The 18,149-nt window shown below is 43.5% G+C and overlaps 1 protein-coding gene and 1 long non-coding RNA gene across 13 annotated transcripts in view; one reads left to right on the forward strand and one right to left on the reverse strand.

Annotated features, from left to right (window-relative positions):
• Positions 1-950: 950 nt before the first annotated feature.
• Positions 951-3,287, reverse strand: LOC110468297 (uncharacterized). Its single transcript, XR_002465063.4, has 2 exons — positions 3,150-3,287; positions 951-1,312 (listed from the first exon to the last, which is right to left on the reverse strand). It is a non-coding gene; the product is annotated as an uncharacterized LOC110468297 (long non-coding RNA).
• A 39-nt stretch (positions 3,288-3,326) lies between these two features.
• SEMA5B (semaphorin 5B) overlaps positions 3,327-18,149 on the forward strand; it is a 269,934-nt gene continuing 255,111 nt past the window's right edge. For 3 of the 12 annotated variants that reach the window (XM_021526080.3, XM_021526077.3, XM_021526082.3), the window contains exon 1: positions 3,408-3,495. The gene's annotated coding sequence lies outside the window, so the exon portion shown is untranslated. Of the gene's footprint in view, positions 3,496-4,142; positions 6,453-18,149 lie in introns of those variants that run through there. The other 9 variants (XM_085584195.1, XM_021526078.3, XM_085584193.1 and 6 more) reach the window with 7 other exon arrangements.

Genomic DNA, 18,149 nt, shown 5'->3' on the forward strand with positions numbered 1-18,149 from the left:
GCCACAGCCACAGCCACAGCCACAGACACAGTCAGTCACAGCCTCAGCCTCAGCCACAGCCACAGCCACAGCCACAGCCACAGCCACAGTCAGCCACAGCCACAGCCACAGCCTCAGCCACAGCCACAGCCACAGCCTCAGCCTCAGCCTCAGCCACAGCCTCAGCCACAGCCACAGCCACAGCCACAGCCACAGCCACAGCCACAGCCACAGCCACAGCCACAATCAGTCACAGCCTCAGCCACAGCCACAGCCTCAGCCTCAGCCACAGCCACAGCCACAGCCACAGCCACAGCCTCAGCCACAACCACAACCACAGCCACAGTCAGTCACAGCCTCAGCCACAGCCACAGCCACAGCCACAGCCACAGCCTCAGCCACAGCCACAGCCACAGCCACAGCCACAGCCACAATCAGTCACAGCCACAGCCACAGCCTCAGACACAGCTACAGCCACAGCCACAGCCACAGCCACAGCCACAGCCACAGCCACAGCCACAATCAGTCACAGCCACAGTCAGTCACAGCCACAGCCACAGCCTCAGACACAGCTACAGCCACAGCCACAGCCACAGCCGGCCGCGTCTCTTCCCGGCGGAAAGGGCGTTTCTCCAGAGGCCATGGCTCTAGACACGGGTTACAGTTCACCACCTCTGCGAGCAACTGTGAGGAGTCTTGCCCTGACCTCAAGCCCGGAATAGGAGGAACTCGGTACATCCTCTCCTTTGGAAACAAATTGTTCGATACAGATCACTTCACATGCAATACCCCGACTTTTCCCATGACATTTCTCTTTTTCATAGAATTGTAATTGTACTGCTTTGCGTCACAAGCCCTTTACTAAAAGGATTTGAGTAGTTTTGCTGCCTGGCTTGTGATTTCCCAGATACCATGCTGTGAAAAGGCATTAAGGTGTCAGGACCTGACTGTCCATGGAAACATTACAAAACTTTTATTTATGTGCACATTTTATTAGTAAGTCTTTGAGCAATGCATACGCACGCATGACCAACAGAACTGATCCCAGCCTAGTGGGGGAAACAGCAAAATAGTAGCAGGAAAATCCTAGAAGATTTTAGGACAAAAAATATTTTCTTTAATAGAAAACTGCTATCCATTATATCTTTAAATGTTGACAAACATTTGTGTGGTCTTAAGCTATGTATTGTTCAATGCTCAGTGCTGCATCTCAAAGTCTTAGGATGAGGACAGGTTGAGCTGTCTTCTGGAAACTGCATGTGTAGTTGTGGCATTTGGTGAGGTGATCTGTCCCCGAGGCTTAGATAACCAGGTGACTCACTCTACTGTAAAACTGAAAAAGAAGATAAATAGTGTTCCAGCACAGAGCACAACCTTCACTGTGTTCTGCTCTGTCCACACAGGCTGTTGTACATCATTATTTAAAATTAAATTCACTAAATTGAAAGATATCATCCTGTACGTTAAGGAAATGGAGGGACATTTGCTTACTATTCACATGTAAATTAAGACAATATTCTAAGAAGATACTACTACAAAAAAAAATCAGCTAGAGTTTTTTTTCAGTTTTAGGAAAGAATGGGGAAAAAAAGACGCACAAATGTGATGTCACTGTGAATGGGGAAGTTTGCTCAGCACTTTCCAGACTATGCCTGACTCAAGTCTTCTTCCAGAGTTTGAGTTTTGATCAGAATACATAGATAAAATGCAATTGTTTTGTATCCTTACCCGTTCTTTTCTTTCCAGTGTGAGTTTTAAAATGGAAAGCAGATAAAAAATGTTATGCATATAAATAATATATTGGCTGTTTCACTCAAGGTATCAAAAATGCATTACTGCATGAGCAGATGTAGTGATATAGTTCCTTGATTAAGGAAGAACTGAGAAATTATGAACAGGCAAACAATTACATGTTGTATAATCATAATCTCAACATATCTATGCAGTTACTTCTCGGAGATGCGAATTTGGAGCACACCCACTGCCTCCACAATTGGCTGTCATAGCACTGATGAGCCATCATACAATTACACTGTTTTTATATAGCTATAACATACTGTCAACATGAATGACAGGATCAGTTTACAGAAGGAAAAAAACCCAGCCTCATTCTGTATGCACACATACATATGCAACGGTATCAGTGCGGGCCGTTCTATCTGGGGATTCAGCTGATAAATAACTGAGGCTCTTATCTGGCAGTTTTTAAATGTCACTAGACCAGCCCAGATGTGGTTTTATCCTTTGACTGTCGCGCTGCTTGTCTATCAGCAGGGTCCATCCTATGGCTTTATGCGGTTGCCGCTAATGGCGTTCGGGCGCTGTGCATCACCTCGGGGACAGCGCGGCATATCAGCCTTCCCAAAATCACGTTTGATGCAGCTCCCCAGCCTCGCAGCGATTCTCCGCGGGCGGACCCCGGGCAGCGGTGGGGCCTCGGAGGGACAGCGCTGCTTCTCCCGTGCGCTCCGCTCTGCGTACTTTCTTCATCGCGGATTTTCCGCCGCTGTCTGCGCTTCGGCGTGAGAAAACTGCCGCTTCCCTCCCCGGGTTCATCTCGACCCCATTAGCCTCCGGCAAACAAGGGGACATCGCGACGGGGAGACGCGGCCACAGCCCCGGGCCCGACGGGCAGTCCCGGCCGGGCGGCGTGTCCGGGCGGCCGCTGCCGCGGGGGCTGCAAGGGAGCCCGGAGCCCCGCGGCGCCACTCCGACCCCCAGCGCAGCCGCTTCCCCGCGCCCATCTCCCATCACAGCCACAGCAACACAGCCGGCCCTGCCCCTTCCAGCGGGGAGGGAAGAGGCTGGATTTAAACACAAACATCGCTCTGCCTCTCGGTGGATTATTTTCGCTCTTGTCTGGTGCCTCACCTCCACCCTCAGCCCTCCCCGGCACTTGAACCTGCCCGGCTGAAAAGTGTGCCATCCCCCAGCCCGACCACCTCCCCTCCGGGCCAGCCCCACCGGCCCCCCTCCGGCAGGGTCCGGCCGGGAGTACCGCTGTGCTCCACGGGACCCCCCAGCAACCAGGGGAGGCCGGCTGCGCCCAGCGGGGAGTGCGGCGAGGGCGATTCGCTTGCTAGAGAAATGCCCTGTTGAACTTTGAATATATTAGTTGACATCAGTGCGAGTTGGGGCTGCCAGCCCCTAGCTCCCTCCTCCTTCCCTACCTCCTCCTCCTCCGCCTCCTTCTCCTCCTCCCCTCGGTCTCCGATGGAAAGAGTTGAAGCCGTGCTGATAGGAGCCGTTTGGAAGAGACAGAGGAGCGCCCGAGAGGACTTCGGTCCCAACTCCGGCCGCACCGCGGGAACGCTGCCCGCCGCCGCTCGCATGGCCCGAGGCGGCACTCCCTGAGCGCCGGGCTGGGCAGAGCCGCCGCTCCGCTGCCCTGCTCGCCCCGAGCCGAGCCCAGCCGCGCCGAGCCGAGCCCAGCCGCGCCGCGGCTGCCCCCGCTGCTGCGGCAGCCGGAGCGCGATGTGCCGGTGAGCCCCGCGCCGGGAGCCCGGCGGCCACCCCGTAAGCGCAGCGCCGCGGCGGCCCGGGGGGCGGGCGGCGGGACGGGCCGGGGGCGCGCAAACTTCCCAACTTGGCGGGGTCGGGGGGAGCGGGCGGCGCTGGGAAGGGGATCCGGGGAGGTGGGAAACCCCGGGCTGCTGCGCGTCTCCGCCGCCCCCGGTGCAGCGCCCGGTGATGGGGGCCGGGGGCAACCTGCGGGGTGTGGGGGGTGTTTGTGCCCGGCGCTCGGCGCGCCGTCCCCCTGCCCGCCGGAGAGCCAAAGGGGCTTGTTTTTTGTCGCTGTGTTCGCAGTCCGGCAGCGCTGGAGAGCACGCTAGCTCAGAGGTGGCAGTGGAGGTGTTTTTTTTTTTCCCTCCTCTCCCCGCCACCTTCCCAGCTCTTCCTAAACCCGCTGAGGGAGGCTGTGGCGGGAGTGAAGGGGTGCAGTGGTGGGAAGCAGGATAGCCTAGACGAAGGGATATTAATGATTTTTGTTTTTCAGATGGTAATTTGTCTTTGTGGTAGGGGTGGCCCATTAAATTTCAGCTCACGTCCTGATGGAGATCAAAAGCGAAGGGGAGAGGGAGAGGGAAGCAGGGAGCCTTGTGTTGCTCCTTAGATCCGCGCATTGTTAGAAACTTAGAGGGAGTGTGTGGGGGGGGGGGGGTAGGATTTCCAGAAACAACCTTTGTCGATCCAGCTCCAATATCCACTCCAAAGTTGGAGAGCTGTATTTTCCAGCACTACCATCTGCTCCTGGTGCTGCCCAGGAGCACGCTTACTGTTAAGCCTCAGAGGAAACAAACAAAAGGTGTGCTTGCCAAATCGGTACTGAACCTGTCTCTTCACGGGCTTTTAGGTGGAGCATTAAGTATCGAGGAGTATCTATGTCCTGAAGGTTCACTGTCCTCTGTTGGCTCAGTTTAGACTCTTTGATAATTCCTGTCCTTAAAAAAGGTCTCCAAAACATGATAGATGCTAGGTCTTGTTTTGGTTTTTTGTTTTTGTTTTTCTATATTTTCCCCCCGATTTATTTATCTGGTTTTGGTTGGGGTTTACATTTTTTTCCCCCATTTCTTTTTTATTCCAACTATTTATGTATGGATATATCGGTTAGGAACCATAATAAAGTTCCTTATTTTGTTGTGCAAGTGTTCCCTCTCATTACAAAAAATACTTCTTTTCTTAAATTATAGTCTGAGCTGCAAGAGATTTGGTGTCTTTGCCTCTGGATGGGTTCAGTGGTAGGCTAAGACCCTATGATGACTGTGGACAAAATAGAAACCAACTAAACTAGAAGTTCTAATGGGCTTTGACTCTTACTCTGCCTGAGATCAGTGGAGATCTCAGGTGAGTGAATGCAAGGAGGAGTGAGGGTAGCTGGAACAAACTACTCATACAGAAAAGTACTCTTGTGATTATACATCTGATTTGTAAGCACCCAATGTAGAAAACTGGTCATAACTGCAGACAAAGTGGCAGTGGATAAGAAAAATTCTGCTGATATTTAACAGGATTTTTAACAGAGATTCAATTTTTAAACAGACACTTGAATCGTGCATATCTTTAATCTTTTCTCCTTTTGCACTAAAACTTTTCTGTTTGGATTGGGTGATAAGTAGGCTCATCACTAGGCAATAGTGGGGAATCTCTATGTTTTATGCAATACTTTTTGCATTTTCAGTGAAGTCTAGGCAAGTTGTTCTGGTTTTCTCTCTATCTTGTTTTCTTTCATTAAAGAGGCCAAGTTTTTGTCCTCCTCTGCCAGGGACATGCTAATCCTGAAGTCATGGGGGGGAGAGAGATCCCACCCTTCATAATATAGATATTTGCTTTGTTCATACCCCCCAGCCTGTTAGGCTGATGGAATTGGCAGTGGCTGCCCTCCATGACCTCCCTCCCTTCCTGCAAAAAGCTGGTGCAGCCAGGGAAGAGAAAATGTGCAAACTCCAGCAAGTGAAAAAGCACAACCTCAGAGGACAAAAGGCTTGAACAGAGAGATGCGGGGGATGAGGTTTTGCACAGAAAATGACTTTTAGCAAACTGGCCTTGATCAGTTTATATTGACTGGCAACGATGGTATGGGGATGGGTTCAGCAGGAATGTGGGTAGCCCAAGAGAAGCTCGATACCAATGGTGTAATGGAATTTTAGTTGCTTTGCAGTAAGACTAAAAATGTTCCCAGAAAGAATGGCTTTGGTCGTCTACTGTGAGTGCCCTTTATTCCCTAGGCTGACAGCTGACCTGAAGGAACATACCCCCAGACTATAAACTCTTCTTCTCACCTTGTAGTCACTTGTAAAAGTGCTGCTTGACTTGGGCTGACGCATGATAGGGCCCCGTTAGAGGGAAAGTTCCTGGGGAGCAGGCACTCTGTGATATTAAACATGGCTCAAACAATAGATTTCTATTTTAGTCAGGACGAATTCTCATGCAAACAGACATACTAGGGTTAAATAAGACCATCTGCATGAATATATCTTCCCGAAAACAAATAGATGCTGGGCAAAGTTTCATTGTGCAGCCGGGGCTGTTGCCTTGCTGTTCGGCAAAAGGGGGCAGTATCCAACAGCGCCAGGGAGCGATCTGCCGCTGCCTCCTCCCTGTCTCGAGCGCTGGCTGGTGCATGCTCTGTCAACTGGGATCTGGGAATTTAGGGTGTTACCCGGTAGCCCATACTCAGGTGATTCCTTGTAAAGACATCAGAGAGCTGAATTACCTAAAAGATGCAAGACCAAAGTTGTAATTGTTTTACTTTGTGGTTGCATCACTTCCATATGCTGGTGAACGACTGAAAATTAAGGACAATGCATGCTGTATGGTTGCAAAGCTAGTTTTGTTCACATTAAGTAGGCTGACAGCAGTAACTTTACCCTGTTTTTACTGTACTGTTTTTAGGGAAAACATGGTGAAGCCCTAGCTTTGGAGTGCTGTTGGTGTAAATGCCCTCCAAGGAATTATCGTCACTGTTTTCCATAGTAAGAAAACCAAACAATTTCTTCTCTAAATTTAACTTTCTTTAATAACTCATTTGTTTCCAGCCTAGAGAAATATATTGATCCATTTCATAAAATATTTGTTTCAGAATGCATTTACAAGCCTTTTCACCTTTCATTTATCTACATGCCTATATTATTAGATTAGCATTTCTTAGTTCATTTTTTCCTGGGTGCCATGGGCAGTTTTACTGAGTGTCTTTCATTGGAAAGCCAGGCACTGGACTCCAGCTTTGTCAGGTCTCCTAAGTGTTGCTCACTGCCTTCGTGACAAGAGCTGCAGCAGCAGGGGCAGACGTGCTGAGGAGTGAGAGTCAGTCACTGTAATGTGAAGGTGTTTTACTGCTGGGGTAGTGCCGAGATTCAGAGTTTAGGTGTCGTCCAGTGTGAAGTCTTCAACTGGATTTACCTTGCTGCAGATCATCCCCATGAGATAATTTCTGGTATAAAGCTGAAAAAGGGCAATTTAATTACCTGCAGAGAGTGGTGGAGACAATTCAGAATAGTTCTCTAGGGGTAAAATCCATCAGTGTTCATTGTGTAGCAGCTGTGTAAGTACCAAATCACACTGAAATCACAAAGTCAGTTTTAAGTGATGGATTTACCTTTTACAGACTAAATACTGTGAAGGTGAACTGCCACAATTTTGGGTTGGATCCCTGTGATTTAGTCCAGGAGAAAAACCATGGCATATTGCACTATCCCTGCTGTGCCTTGAAATGGGCTGTATCCGAGCATTGTTGCTTCTGAGGATCAAGGCAACAGCTCTTTGTTATTGTTCTGTTACTTAAGGGAACAAAAATCAACCCACTGAAGGCACTGTGTCAGATAGTTTTATTGTAGGAATTTTTTCCTCTTTTAGACTCTTTTTTGCTTTTAGACTGCTGACTTCTCCAGTGTGCCCAGTGTCAGGAGTCATCCCATCTCTGTCCATGGTGGCAATTTTCATTAGTGTCAGTAGGAACTGAGTGTGAGACTTTGACAGCTCTTTGAGACTGCAAATGTGTGGACTGTGCTTTGCTTGCTGGAGATTATTCTTCAAGCACAGTTAACCTCAGTATTTATTTCCCCACTGTTCTCATTGTTGTCCAGAAAAAAATTTACTGCATGACAGCCATTATTTCTTACCCCAGGCTCAAACTATGTGAGTAAAGTGCAGCAGAGTTCTGACTGCACAACTGTGACTTTCAGCATGTAGGGTCTCCTTGACTACAGTGCCGTGACGCCCAAAGTTATCTGTTTCAGAACTCACATAAAGCACAATTTTTTAAGGTCTGCAAAAAATCACTCAAGGTGATTTTCTGAAGATGAGTATATGAGTAGTAATAGTCCAGAAGTATTACTGTTACCAAAAATGTATCTACAAACCAAATGGGTTTGTTTTGTTTCTAAATGTAATAACTCAGGGAGGTAATTTGCATGTGAAGGATGTTACCAAGTTACAAAGTATGACTCTGAATTGGTGGCAGGGCTATTCATGTGCTTATAATTAAACATGTACCAAAGCACTGTGCTGGTTAAGGACTGGTGTGTCTTTATTTACTTTTTAGTGAGCTCTAAAAGCGACAATAAGTAAACATGCTGATTGCTAGTTTTAATCCCCAAATCAATTGTGAACACCTGTAGGGTTTATAAATCAAATGTGTAATTTCATTTGTGTTCAGAAAGAGGTCATTTTTGGAGAGACCATGGAATATTTTCTTCCCAGAAGCTGCTGTGAAGGAGCTTGATCTTACAAGGTGCTGCATGTTCTTCATTGTTGTTAACGCGTCTCCGGGAAACAGCACCCGGCACAGCCAGACCCTGATAAACACAAACTGCAGCAGTGTCTGACCTCCGTGGCTTTGTTGAGCAGGCGAAATGCTTATGGGCTTGTTAGTCTAGATAACATACTCCCTATTAGGCTGTTGCTGCAAGTTAAATAAATTGCAGAGCGCCAGTTTCAAAGGTTTAACTTTATCCATGATGCACCATCACGTGACCAGCTGGGACATAGCCACCTGCAGAAAAGAACCTCAGTCATAAGTTTTATTTCTGCCAAATGTTCTGCTGCACTCAAAAGCTTCATCATAACTTCAGACCCATAAGGCAAACCCATTCCGTAATTTGGAATATAATGTGAGCATCTGGTGATGCAGAATGGATCCTCCAGTAGCCTTGAACCCTCTGTGCTATGGAGATAGTACCCTGATGCCAGATAGTCTTAGATGTTAAGTAGAGATGCCACCTGCAGTCCTGCAGAACAGACCAGCTAAGTCCTGCAGAGATGATCTCTAAGCCATTTGCAGTTTAAGGGTTTGTAGCTTTGGAAGTTTGTGTATTTTGCAGATTGTTTGTGCCATAGTCTTCAAAAACTGTTAACTTTTAAGACAACCAGATGGCTTTAACAAAATATATTTGCTGGCACCTGGAACAGGTGTATCTGGAATCAATTTATGCAGTGTAATTTTTTCCACACCCCTTTTGGAATAATTTTATACCCTGGAGCCACCTAAGGTGCTTATTATGTAGCCAATAGGGAACAGCTTCTGTCTGACTACATAAGATTTTACACATCTTTTATAGCTAATGCCTAGATTGAAATGCAAAATTTAGTGCTGGGAGTGCATGTGAATTTGTGAAACTCCCTGGAGAAAATGTGGGTGCATGTATCAGTGAATGAATTATGCTTCTCCACAGACAGAGTGCTTTTTTTTAGTGGTAACAAATGTCCTGTGTTCAGTGTTTGTCATTTTAAAAGCAATATTTTTCATTTCAAGTGCAAACCTTGTGCAAACCCTGTGCAAGTTACTGATGTAGAGTGAAAATGAAAAAATAGCTTCAAATTTATTTGAAAGGATAACAGAATGAAAATTTCTTATGTGGTATGAAAGTGTCCTGACTCAGAGATCAAATTGGTGGTTCCAAAATATGGCTGTGACAGTTATGACTAGTTTTGTGGGAAAGAAGCAGATCCTGCCTGTTTTCTCAAAGTGCAGAAAACAAACTTCCATTAGCCTTTGGCCACATCCTCATTCTTTCATCAGATTCATGGACAATGAGTTTACCCAGATGTGTGGATTCATAGTAACTTCAAAGCAGTTTTTAGTGGGTGCTGTGGAACCATCTGCACAACTCAGAGGTAGGATTAGGAACTAAATCTGGGAGTACTTTGTCTCTTTAGGGAAGAAGAGTTTGACTACAGATGGCCTGTTGGGCAGGTTTAATTGCTTTGCTGTGTTGCTTGGCCACGTGGAAGTTGTTTAGCCTGCTGTTTCAGCTAAAGGTTGCTTATTTTTCTCCTATGGTGCTGATTTACAGCACATCAAAGATAGGAGGAAAAAATAAGGCAAGAAAGGAAAGGGTAGGAAGTTTGCTCTGGACAACTCATTTTGACAGGATAATATAGTAAATTCAAGAATGCAGAAGGAGATGCTTTTGGGCCCAGTATATATATAACACATGGAAGGAAAACTCAGCTAGGTCTCAGAGGTTTGTTAGAGTGATTACAGATCCCCCTGTCCTGCCTCATGTTCTTTTCTCTGCTCTCCCTTCCTGATTGAAGATTGTCTGCCAGGAGGAGATTTTCAAACACATGGTTTGGACAGGGCAATCAGTCCATATTTATAAAACACTTAATATTTCACTCTCTGACCTTTTTGGGGTCCATTCCACATATGAAGGGCATTTGCATTAGAAACACAAAGCTGAGATTCAGTTTCTGGCTGTGCTACTCCTGTCCAAAAGAGCTTAGCTTTTAGTTGTAATTGCAGCTTGTAACCATCTACTTAAAATAAAAGACAACAGGGGTAAGAATATAATTAGTGGCTTGTGGTAGGATAAAGCAAAATAGGAATATGCACTGTAGCTGTGTGCTGTTCTAATGCTGACAAAGGATGAGGTGAGGTAACACATAATATGAAGAATTTCACAGTTCCTGCTTTGTGAGGATGATCAAGTGATACAATAGTACAACTTAACCTTATTTCCATTTTAACATCTATGCTCAGCAGTCAGAAGTAATAATCATCAGGGACAGAAAGTGAGGCATAAAAGAACTGTGGCCTGGAGAATTTTGTGCTCATCTGTTAAAGATATCATGAATAATGATGCAGATGGGTGCCAGGTAGGGTTGCCTGTGACTGAAATCTGTACAAATTAAACTTTGAGGTCTGTGAGAAGCTGATCTTTTATTTGAAATGTTTAATCTCATTGCTTTCCTGCCTCAAAGCCTTAAACTTGTGCCTTACAAGATTATGCGTTTATCTCCATGCTCAACATTGCCAGTATGTAACTTTATCATGCAAACCCTTTACACAACTGAACAGTTCAGTGTAAGTTAGTGTGACTGTGGTGCAAGAAAATAAGTACCCTGCTTGCATGTGCACTATTGGTCCCAACATTTTTCAGGATGAACTAGGCATTATTCCTGTATTTTACATTTTCTTACGCATACCAGACATGCATCTATACTGGTTGAAATAAAACAAAAACAAGTGATTAACATCTTTAAAATTTAACATTTCCCCCCCCGCTTAACCAACAGCAATTGTTCCCAAGAGAGTAATTTACTAGATACGTTCTGTATTTGTCTAGGACTGTACATCAGTAATACAAACCATGATTTTGCTAATACTATATGCTCCCTCTAATGAGTCTTTGAAATCTTAAACCAGCTTATATTTGGAATGAGTTTTGCACACTTCCTTGTCTGTGGTAGCTTTGCAAATCCAGGCTTCACTGTTTTGCCTCAGAGAATTATGAGCTTATTATACTCCTGGAATGCTAATAGCACTTCATTTTCCCCCTAAATTTCTTCTTCATATTTATTTATTGATTCTTCATTTGAGCACAGTTTCACAGATAATGATGGTACTACTGAGACTAGCTGGTGTGAGTTAATTTTAAGAAGGCTGATGTTACAATGCCATCCTGTTTTGCCAAGAATTTCTCTGCAAAGTTCATACACTAAGGCATCCAAAATGCCAAATTAGTTAAGATGACTGGATAAGATTACTGCCAGTGCTATATTTCATTCCTGGTTTCATCAAAACAAAGCACATCAAGGCTGACAAGTCTAAATTTAATTTTGCATTAAAAACTCATGGGCAGATTTCAGGGAAACATACTTTGGGCAAGCAGTCTTTGGTCATTTTGTTGTTATTCAAATGGAGTTCATTGACCTATGAGAGAACACATGTGAACAGTGTTTTTAGCATTTTATCCTTTAGTTTGCATTTTACTTTTGATTCCTGGAGTTCTTTGTCATCTGGTCCCTCCTCCCACAGTGATGGACTCCAGAAAGGTGCTTACAGTCATTTTTTCTGCCTTCCCTGAAAGAACAGAACTTCCCCAAGTCAATTTATGTTCAAGCTAGTCAATTGTTCTAAACAAGCATCCAGTTTTGATTTAAATATTTATGAAAGGAGAGAACATCCTGCAATTCTTGGTCAAATGTTTAAAATTTAGCAAAACTTGCAATTATGTTGCCCCTTAATTGCTAGGTTCTTGGTCCTGTTATACTCTTATCCAAAGAGGAGAGCATCACATTTTCTTGCTGTGGACATATTTTGATCTGATGCCAAGTAATCTCTTAATTTTTCTGTGATATTTCAGTATGATACTGGATTTTCCAATGTTTTTTCAATCCTTATTGCTTGATGGCTCTTCTCTGAACTTTCTAAGGATGCTACGGGCCAGAGAAGACAGTAGAACTGACAGCTGCAAAGGTTTGGGAGAACTGAAACAGCAGAGGTTGTAGAGCAGAACTGAGCAGATAGACAGCAGGAGATAAGGACTGCAAAGCTGGAATGCAGAAGAAAAGGATAGTGGTGTAGGAATCTCTTGGCATGAGGCGCCTGGTGTGTTACATGCCTGGATGATGAGCTGGAGTGGCTGCAGTGGGTAAAGGCAACAGCAGGTTTTTACTGGCAGAGGAGGATGGTTGGAGCTGGGTGGGCATTGCAGCAGCAGCACTGCTTGTAAATCAGAGCAGTGCTGTATCAGGGGAACTCTCTGCAGGGAAATGTCAAAACATCTGTTTGCACTTTGCCTGGGCATAACCAAACTCTCATTCAGGAGCACTGCAATGCGGGCAAGGTGAAAAGAGACACTTTAAACTGACTGAGGCAGAGTTCAGGCAGAATTTCTGGTAAGGAAGATATTCCATTCTTGCAAGTGTAAGATCTGAGCCTGCAGAATCAAACTCACTTTTGCAATCTGTACAAATTCCGTGTGCTACTAATTTCAGTAAAATGACCTGTGGATAGGAGTTTACTGGCCTGAGTTCTTGATTGCTAACACAAGGCAAACAGTTAAATTATTTGCAAAAGTTATAGTAGTATAGGGTTGGCTTGCACTAACCTTAACTGTGATACCTGTGGTTAGAGAGGACTAGAATCTTCCCGTAAGTACTACAATTTCTGTTTTTAGTTTGGAAAGATGTTATCATTTAATGAAAACGCTTTGTTTTCTGGCAGCCTACTCTACTATCCATTTACAAAGCTCTCAAGGGCTTGGATGTCCATGAAAAGTTCAAGAGCCTACTCACAGATAGATGAGTGCAGCCTCAGTGAAGAGCTGTGGTTGTGCTTGGCTGAGGACTGTAATGAAAACCCAAAAAATCAAAGACAATTTTGTACCTATGGAACCAGATTGCATAGGGATAATATTGGTCCGAAGGCACTCTCCAAAACGAGGTCTGCCAGATTATGTTGTTGCAAAACACAGCACCAAGAGAAGCATTTTTATTTTTAATTAAAACAAAAACATGAAACAACATGATCTCAATTTCTGATGAATTTTAGGCTTCCACATGTTTGAGCATAAGATGCAGAAGTACTTGATTAGAAACAGAAGTAAAATAATGAGGCTTGCTTTTTTTTTTGTTTTCCTTTCCCAAACTGATTCAACTGAGGAAAAAAAAAACCCCAAACTTCTGAAAAGTTAACTTGAGATGAGTAAGACTTTTCTTCACAAATAGACCAAATGAGCTACTGAAGTGCTTCAGTGAAGTTATCACAACAGCCTTGAGCCAGTGAGATTATTTCCATGACAGACTTCTAATGGATAGAAACAGGGGTTTAAATTAGTAGTTTAAAGAACTGGAAATAATCTGATACATGTAGTTCTAATGCTCTAAGATATTTGTTGAAGAGATGAAGAGACAAGAGTGTGACCCTGCAACAAGGGACATCAGTAGAAAGAGTTCCATTTTTGTAAATTAAAATTTGATTTTTCATCTTAAAACCCCCAAAAGGTTCACATTTTGCAGTTCTTATCCAATGAATATGGTTTTGAAATTGGCATACTACCTGAGTCAGAGCTGCAGGAGATGGCCCCACGTTTTCAACCTGACAGTGCCTCTTTAAAATGCAGCGGCATAATTTAGGCATTTCTTATTTGTTTGGAATAGCAGAGCTTACATGTCTGTCAGTCACAAAGAATTGATAGACATGATTTGAAGGCAGGAGATCAGGAAATGTGTGCTTACCACAGCCAGCTCTCCTCAGTGAAGAAGCAAGTGGCTTGGTAGCATATTTACAATTAAGGTATAACTGAAAGGTTTTTTATAACTGTGCTTTGTAGACAGCATTGAAATAGTGTTTTCTATTATGACCAGTTTCTGGAACAGATTATCATGATTGTAGGAAGCACTTCAAAGCAGATTGATGTAGGAAGATCTTTCACCAAAAACTTCAGCTTCTCTGTAAAACAGAAATCTACAAATGTGTCTGCAATCTGTGTTGTTTCAGCTACAACAGCATTTATTTGATAGAAATGGTCTGCTCTTAATTTCCAAAGTACTACAAAGCTCTTTTTATTTTGCTGGCCCCTCCATTTCACAGTGGAATTTAAAGGTTGTGTTTCCTTTCTCCCATATCCTTCTAAATTTCTGTTTGGTATTTTTTTTAAGGCTAAGATTTAAAGATTATAATGAAATACTGAGCTGCAACTGATAAAGTCAGACACTAATTTAATATATTGGTGGCCAGGCTTTCATAGAACTGACTGTAACACATTGTCTAGTCCATTCCCCCAGCTCAAACAGCATCAACCAAACCTACACCATTGTAGCTAAACATATGCTCAGCTGAACTAAACCATGGTAGGGACTGGAAATGCCCTTAAAATGTATTAATTTCTGAATTTTCACACACAAGGCTAGTGATATTCCATTTCATCAAGACTGCTAAAAACTTTACTTGTAGGCTAAAGTCTTTGAGAATTGAAGTCTTCTGCTTACTAGCAAACACAGGAGCAGGTGGTAACAGCACATTGAACTGCGGTGGGATGCCAGTAAATTCTTCTTGGTTTTCAAGGATGTTAAAAAGAGAGGAAGCTTGTGCAGAAAATGAAAGGCAGCTGTAAGAACAAAGACAAAAATCAATTAGAAATGTCTTGCTCCACTATATTTAGTAGCACAGGCAGAGGACAGGAAGAAGAATTTACAAAAACAGTCATCATTGTTATTTTGTGCTTTATCCAGCTGTAATATAACACAGTCATTGCATTGTCCTTTATGAGTCTTAAGTGAACAAATTGATTTTTTACCAGGGAAGAAGATGAGACAAAGAGAAGTCAAGTCTCTTGTCTAAGCTCATAGAGGGCAGCAGTGAAAGACAGTCCTGCAGCCACAAACATTTTTTCTTGTTTGACAGCAGAAATATGATGGATTATTTATATTAAAAGAGGGGCCTTGAAATAGTCCCTGTACATTCTGGGAAATTATTTTTTCCTATAAAGCAAGGCTGAATGCTGTTGAAGAATATATTATGAATACTTTTGGTAAGTGTTAAAAAAATAAAGGTTTCTTTATGCTCAGTGTCATTAAATGAACAATTCTGACAATTCAGAATACAATTTATTTATAAAATGTGGTGAGTAAATGAAGTTGTCTTATGTAGAGGACTTATTCTGTTTCTTTCTGAAAAAGTACAGATCACACTCAAATAGGCTTCTAAAGCAGACAAATCTACCATTTCTTTTTTCCAACATAGAAAATTAATAGCCAAGCACCAATTTTGTCTGTATTGTTAATGAGAATAAATTAATCTACTTAATATGTAGCATGCTTCTTGCACTTACACATAATTAAATAATATTTGTTCTTAGAAGCTATCCATTCTGTGTAAACCTGCTTCCTGAGTAAATATTTCTTTAATTACTAGAACAAATAGATTGCAGGACTTGGAGTTGATTATCACAGCATTTCTTTCCCTGATGTGTGCTTCAGATGTGCACAGCAGAGAGGTGTGCTAAACACAGCAACCAGCTTTTTTGCAATTTGAAAATAAATATGTCTTATGAATACTTCAAACCTACAGAATCCTTCATTTGGGGATTACAAAGTGCTTTGCCATGCTTTCTGGGTATTATTTATTTCAATTTTTGGGAAAGATAAAGTGAAAGGGAGAGAGATAGACTAGGGCCCATATGCAACATCCCCATGTTCTACTTGTGTAGAACAGCAGAGGACATGGGTTTTCTACAGGCTAATGAGGTACAGCCTCTATTTTTGGATGTCTGGCAGGGCATTTCTGGTCTCATGGGTCCTAAAAGCTCGGAGCAGATGGAAGTCATGGAGAGAGAGAGACACTAGGAATTTCAGAACCATGCCTCTCCAGCAGGGCACCTCATTGTCAGGTTTGGCTGCTAGGGTTCACTGGCTTATGACTGGGGTGTGCAATCAGTGGCAGAGCTGGGAAAGAAGTGCAGGTGTCCAGTTTCCTGGACATGCTGTGCCAGAACAGAACAATTTAGTCCCAAATGCATATCCTTGTCTTCACTGCACAGCTCATCTAGGAGGTTGGAAGCTCTGTGTGAATAGTACAACAGCAAAGCTGTGGCCTGTCCTCAGTGCCTGTGTGCTTGCATCTGGGAAGGTGTGTGTATGTGTGGGTGTCACTGTCTCCCAGGATTTTTTATATTGAGATTGTATAGGAGTAATTCCCCAGAAGTTATGGGAGAAATATATTTCCTGTGGGATGAGTGTTTAAGAGTTGTCAGCATCTTCATGTTTCTTAACTGCAGACTACAGAGTTTCTGGTAGGGGAGGGTAGATTTTGAGCTCTGACTTTCTCTTGCTGAGTTAATTAAACAGAGTTTAAAGCACTTCCTCTCCTGAGCTGGAGTTTCTTATGAGGGAGAGGTAAGAGGCCATAGCCAAATGAGATGCCTAATTAAGGATGCAGGTGAACAAGGCTTGCAAATGGCTGTCTTGAGTCTGAGCAGAAGACCGTGTCTGCCAGTGAAATGCTGTTTGGGTATACCCTTAATGAAAAGGATGGGTTTACTGTGGAGTCAGCAGCCAAAACGCCCTTTTTGCTGTTAGAGTGCAGCATGTCACATGTGCTGAGCTTCTTCCTGGCTTTTCTTTAGGATTGCAGGAAATGGAGTAGGCTTTTGGAGAAGACTTTGGAATATCAGAACTGAGAGAGGAAATGGGATGCTGCATGATACCATGTTATTGGGTAGAGTTCTTGGCACCTACTTGTCTTTTGATGGGTTAGATTTATAAAACCATCATCACTCACACATGTACTTACGAAAGTCCTGTATTCTGACAGTTGCTGTTTTCTTTTTTCCTCACTGGAACTTTTAGATGTAGCTGAACCTGGTCAGATGATGGACTGGAAGGAACAAATACATCACTTAAACAAAAACCTCTTTAGCATCTTTAGGTTTAGAGTTTTATTTCTTAGTGCACATCAGCTCAAAGCTCACTTATTTCTTCATGGCCCCTGAGGGCTCTAGTTTGACAGCAAAGGTGTCATGTGCCCAAATAAGTACCTGGATGTTGGTAGTGATGATGCAGCCTGTGCCTTGTCAGCTATCACAGGTGTGCTTACCTGTTCAGGGGTTGCATCTCCTGCCTGAGGTGGAAAGCTAACTAAAAAGTGCCTTTATGTGGTTTAGTATAATCCTCTCAACCACAAGAAGATGCTCTGACTGTGCAATACAGTATCCACTCAGGGAACAGGAATTACCTATTGCAATTGAGATTTACATCCTGGATTATTGGACAAAAATTTCCTTTTTGCAGGAAGTTCTAATTGATGCAGATGTCAGATGATACTGGGACAGGAAGTTTAGACCAGCTCCAGGAGAATGTCTGATGAATGCTCTCTGCCTCAACTTTCTGGGAACAAGTACTGGAATACATTTAGTCTGTTTTGGTTTTTGAGATCAAAAGTTCTTTGAGGATGAGAAGTTACTCCGTGGATAGCAACTTGTGCAGTGCCATTCATGTGGAACCTCTGCCTGACTCTAACTCAAACAGCAATGGAAATCCATCTGAAATCCAAGCATCTTGTGGTTAAAATGCTTTCCCTGTTTTTTTCAGATAGCAATCTTTTTAGCTCTTTGAGGCATTTAATGAAAATTGTTTTAACAGGAGGGCAGCATCACAGAGAGCACCCTGTGTGTTTTCATGCAGTGGGGGGTGCAACCGTACAGTACAGCTGGAGCTGGAGCATTTTACTGTGCTGTGACAGGTAGCATCGATTTTACAGTTAGGTGAGACTGATTTCAAATGTTCCCTTGTTGAGTTTATTGGCACCTACAACTAACAGTGTTAAAAGGTTAAATGGTATGTACGTTACACTGCACACAGCCCCAAAATTTGTTTAGAGAACAAAACAATAGTCTCTTGTGACCGGTCCCTTTACCCTACAAAATTACTGTATGTGCATGTCTGTC

Source organism: Lonchura striata, chromosome 7 (genome assembly GCF_050655825.1).
Source record: "Lonchura striata isolate lonStrDom1 chromosome 7, ASM5065582v1, whole genome shotgun sequence".
NCBI classification, from domain to species: domain Eukaryota; kingdom Metazoa; phylum Chordata; class Aves; order Passeriformes; family Estrildidae; genus Lonchura; species Lonchura striata.